This window comes from Rhinolophus ferrumequinum, chromosome 16, assembly GCF_004115265.2.
Source record: "Rhinolophus ferrumequinum isolate MPI-CBG mRhiFer1 chromosome 16, mRhiFer1_v1.p, whole genome shotgun sequence".
NCBI lineage: Eukaryota > Metazoa > Chordata > Mammalia > Chiroptera > Rhinolophidae > Rhinolophus > Rhinolophus ferrumequinum.
This window is the reverse complement of record NC_046299.1, coordinates 56030290-56035715: the sequence shown is the minus strand read 5'-3', so window position 1 is coordinate 56035715 and position 5426 is coordinate 56030290. Positions and strand designations below refer to the sequence as shown.

General features: G+C 48.5%; 1 pseudogene; it reads right to left on the bottom strand.

Annotated features, from left to right (window-relative positions):
- Positions 1-407: 407 nt before the first annotated feature.
- Positions 408-773, bottom strand: LOC117035872 (dynein light chain 1, cytoplasmic-like; annotated as a pseudogene).
- Between the last annotated feature and the right edge of the window lie 4653 nt (positions 774-5426).

Genomic DNA, 5426 nt, shown 5'->3' with positions numbered 1-5426 from the left:
ACCTCACCCTGAAATATTCCAGGAAACTAATTTTTTAGTCTAATTTTCAAAACTCTAGAAGGAGGGACTACGTAATGCTGATTATACTGTCTTATCATTTGCTTGCTTATATTTTATTTTAAGCTCCTTGTTGGCAGGGAGCATGTATTTTTAATTTTTTTCTTTTCTTTTTTTTGGTGAAATCTTAATATAGTTAAATTTTTTTTTTTATCTTCCAGAACTAATATATGCTGGAAGTATGTTATTATTATTTTTTTTTTAATTAATGAGTAACATGAAGGTATTGAGAACATTGTGTACGGTTAAAGGGAACTAACATTTCTGTTTTGTTTTGCTAATTGTTTTATAACCACAACAAACTAGTACAGAGAATGCATCCTAGAAAACATGAAGGGTCAAACAAAGCTTCAGGCAAAGCTGAAGCTTTCAGTCTCTGGCATTTTGAATTTAAGCTGCAATTCTTGTTTTGGATGGATCACTGGGCAAGTGGCACAGTCCATACTTTTAACCAGATTGAACAGAAGAACGGCCACTTGGCCCAGGTAGACATAGATGAAGGGTTTAGTCTCACGTGTCTCATAATTACTGAAGTCCCACCCAACAATGCAGTGCCAGGTGGGGTTGGAGCTCTTGTCAAGCTCCTTACTAGGAGCTTACGACCTGTCCTTCTCCATGTCACATTTCTCCAACGCCTGAGGGACACACACCAGCGAGTCTTGCTGCATTTCCTCCGACATATCAGCATTTTTGATGGCAGCCTTTCAGCTGCACATGGTTACTGTGGGGCAGGGGTGGGATGACTGCCATGGTCCCCTGGGGAGAGGCCGGTGAGGCTCGGACTGGGAGGGAGCTCGAGAACTGTATTTCCTGAGTACTACTAAGTGTCCAAGATTAGGGGAGAGTGTCTTGCAATTTGGTTGACTTTGAAGATAAAGCAGTAACAGAAATGATCAGAGTTGGCCTTCAAAGGAGGGGAAGTTGCCGCATTTTGCTGGCTGTGTGCTGAGCCGGGGAGTAATGGGGGAAGGTACGCCCTCATTGGTCTGCTGTGGGCTAATGAACAAAAACCTTGGGACTTGTGCACATAATCAAGATTCAAAAAAAACCTGGATAAGATGGATGGGAGGCCAAAATGAACAAGGAGCAATTTGCTACAGGTTCATGTTAACATTCTCTCCTTGGGTTCAAGTAATTAATTTAATTAATTCAGGAGCAGCCAGATGGCTCAGTTGGTTAGAGCGCGAGCTCTTAACAACAGGGTTGCCAGTTCGATTCCCACATGAGCCAGTGAGCTGCACCCTCCACAACCAGATTGAAGGACAGCAACTTGGAGCTGATGGGCCCTGGAAAAACACACTGTTCCCCAATACTCCCCAATTAAAATTTTTTTTTTCATAAATTCAGGATAGGGAAAGATTTGATTCAGAAAGAGTCCTTGGGGAAAAGTCTAGTGGCTTGGGTTGGGTCCAAGACTAAAAATCAAAACAAAACATAACAAAACATTGCCACCTTTAGAAAGATTAATAAAGACACAAAAACAAGAACAAGGGAGGTGACACTCCCTCTCTACATTGGTCAGTGTATTTGTGTGTTTGGTGTTGAGGATTGTCATGCAGGGTGTCATGCGGGGTCTCAGCTCCCCCTCCCCACATAAGAACGCAGGACATGGTGAGGCCAAAAAGGAACACCCACGGAGCCATGGATAGGGGAGTCATACCATTATAGTCTCGCTGGCAGCTGGGTTGGAGACACAGGAAGCAGGAGCCACAGGATCCGCAACCTGCTGTCCGCTTCTCTCTCTCTGCCAACCAACCTCACCTGCTAGCTGCAATCCGCCGTGCTAACTGCAATCCACTCTGACTAGCTCAGCCACCATCTTCTTGCTAGCCCCCATTTTCTGCTAGCGTAGCCACGGCAGTTATATTAGTGGCCAATGGCTCACTGGTTACAGCTGACGGCCAACTAGCCACAGCTGATGGCCATCCAATCGCAGTTGACGGCCATTTACTACCCGAGTGAGCACCTTTCCACGTGAGGGTGAGAGTCTGGAAACTGCACTCCTGGCTCTGTCCCCACAAGGATATAAAATGTATGACGCTTACGGTCAAGGATAGAAAAGCAAAGCAATTACGCTGAGAGAAGCATGTAATGAGTACTTTTGTGCTAAGGGTACAGATAGTGCTAAGGCAAGGTTAACTGATGGTGCAGAACTAGAATGGTAAGGGAGGGCAGTCAGGAAGGCTCCCCGGAGACCTCTGTCACCTGATATCTGAAAAATAATTACACTTTAATCCAGATGGCCCAAAATGGACACTGGTACAAGGGTGAGAGGGCACTCCTGAGAGGGAACAGCATGTGCAAAAGCACAGAGTCAGAGGAGCAGGGCATCTTGGGAAAGGAGCCAGACCTCAGCTGGTGGCGGAGAAGAGGGAACAGCCTTGTACACTCCGCTGTGGGCCTGGAGGCCACTGAGGAATTCTGAGTAGGAGGGTGACAGGGTCACTCTGGAAGAGGAGAAGGACGGAAAGACGATGTACTTGGTGATTTTGGAGGGGAAATCAGAAGTGTGTCAAGGGAAACGTTACTAAGTTTCTGCTGTGTGAGGTGAGACGTGATTCTCCTTCCATCTCCCTAGAAAATATTCTGAAAACGATTCATATCAAGGTAAGAGGGGAGGGAGGGAAAGAGGGAGGTCACCCGGAAACCGCATGGAGTCTGGGGCAGATGTGAAATGACAAGAGAAAAGAAGAGAAAAGAGAAAAGAATCCGGGGAACCCAATTACTGATGTTTTTGAAGGGTTGTTGTGTGGAAGAACAAACAGGTTTGTATGCAGGTCATAACTGTCCTGTGGGTAGAAATAGAGGGAGATAGACTGATTCTAACTGACATTACAGGAGCCATTGAGAAACAGGATCACCTACTTCAAGAAGTACTGAGCTCCCCATCGCTGGCAGTACACAAGCAGAAATTGGACAGCCACCTGCCGGGAGGCCACTCAGGTGATTCCTGCCTGAGGTGAGGTGATGATTGGTGACTCTGAGGTCCCTAAGGTTTTGACTGAGGCTGAGAAAGGCAGGCTCATCCCCTCGGGTCCTCCAGCCTCAGCCAATTCATTCAGGCACTGAGACAGTCATTTTTCAGTTAATGGAAGACGTTAAACTCAGACCACAGCTTAGGTGACACATGGCGCATCTAGAAAGAAATGTAGTAAGAGAAGGCCGAATCTTCAAGGAGAGGGGAGGGAGAAAGATTGGCGATACTGATCCAGAGTTTAAACTCCCGAGTCAAGAATATTCCATCTGGGCCAGGTGTTTGTTTATACATCATTTCCCCTTGTGGGCTGTATCCATTAGGCTCTCTGCAGGAAACAAAATCCCCTCAGATGGCTCCCAGGAAGATGCTGTAATAAAGAAACTACCGCCAAAGGTGTAGGCAGGTTAAGGGAGCAGACAGGGAAGGGAGAGGAGCCCCTAGCAACAGTGGAAGGGCCAGGCTGAAGGGCCGGGGCCATGAAGGAGGGGTCTTCTGAGGGAACTGTGATCGTGGAGATCGCACCAGCAGATGGAGACATGCTGGTGAAGAGAGTGTGGAGAGGGGAGAAATACCCCCAGCATTCTCTCTCCCGCCCTCCAGAATCCACTGTACCTCCCACTGGATAACCCAACCAGAAACCAGAGACAAAAGGCCAGGAGGATTCGGTCTGCAGGGTGAGTGTCCCTGAGCACAGAGCAGAGAGACAGGTGAAGAAAGAAGGAGGAAGCAGGGATACATACAGGCTCCTTTCCTTGCCCTTTGTGACAGAGGCTGCAGGCTGCCCCACAATATCCTGCTGCCTGGAATGCAGCAGTCAGTGGGCCATTTGCAACCATGAAGATGAGGGCAAAACCCCCACAGGGCAGAGGAATTACAGTGAGCCTTGTCCCCAAAGCCACAGGGCGACAGCCCCAGCTCCAGACGGCTGCCATTAGGATTGTTCCTTTAGAGAGACCCAAAGTTCAGTGGCTCAGAGCTGCCAAAGTGTACTCATTCACTCCACAGCCTCTTGTAGATTTGGAGAAGGATGATGTCCCTATCGCTCAGGAAGCTTTAAGATTTACTGCATGTTTTTACAGTGATCCAGAGTCTAGTCCCCTTCTTGTCAGTTGCCCCACGCCCCAGCCCTGCCATTGCTCAGAGCAGCTCTCACCTTGCTCAGAGAACCTCTCTTCCAGTAGAGGTGTCCTGCCAGTGCTCTCTGCAAAAGGCTGGCGTCAGCCCCAAGCAGGCCAGGCAGGCTGGGTCTGGATGATGGAGGCTGCTGCTCTCTGCGTCTCTGTCCTACACTGGTGGTCTCATTATGGCTGAGACTTCTCTGTTCTGGGGACAGTCCACGGGAGGGCAGTTGCTGGCAAGAATCACTTCCTGCTGGGTCCTGAGATGAGAAGAGATGGCCCGTTGTGCAGCACCATCTCACTCCCGTGTGACTGCACTGAGTCTCCCCCCGGAAGCAGCAGGGGTCCCTGCTCAGACCCCGTGGAATGCAGGATGTCCAGGACCTGACAGCGGGTAGAGGAGCCGAGAAGAAGGAGGAGCAACAAGGCATATGCAACTGGTGCGAATTACTGATAATCCAATTTTGTATTGGCATTTCTTCAGGCTACAGTGCAATTTCACATAGTGTTGCACTCCATCTGAGTCGTTTGGAAAAAGCAGTTTTCGTTCCCATTTTTCAGATGAAAAAACTGAGGTGTAGATGGGGTAAGGAACTTACCCAGTGACATGTAACCAGTCAGGGTAGGAGTAAAGCCTGTTTTCTGATATTTATGCCAGGGGTCTTCCCCTTGTCCCAGAGAGCTCCACGTGGTGAAAGAAAAACTCCCCTTCCTTATCGAGCACTTTTATGAAGTGAGCTTAGAAAATTCTGACCTACTTCGCCCTCCCTGCCCTGGAATGGAGATAAAATAGTCGTCAGGTGGATACCTCCTAGGGACGAGGTCGGGAAGTTGGAACCCACCCAACTTTATAAGTGACAGAGACAGTTTCAGAGAGCTTGTCTAGATGCTCCAGGCTCGTGTGGGGTGTGTATGGCACAAGCGTGTATGTGATGGAGGGTGAATTTATGACGCGTGCTGTGTATGTCTGTGTGGACTACTGTGTTCACTTGAGGGTATGTGAGGGTGGGTGTATAATGTGTGTGACATATGATGGATGGTGTGTGTGTGTGATACGCTGTGTGTGTGTATGTGTGCTGTGTGCCCCTGCTGTGTGATGAGTCATATGTGCGAATGTGCACGGTGCGTCTGAGTCTGGTGATGTGTGTGTGTGTGTGTGTGTGTGTGTGTGTATTGGGTATATTCTTGTGTGTGTAGACGAATGCGTGAGTCTGTGCGTATAGTGTGTGTGAGTGAGCATGAGCGTGTGTGTGTGTGGGGAGGGCAGGTCTGGC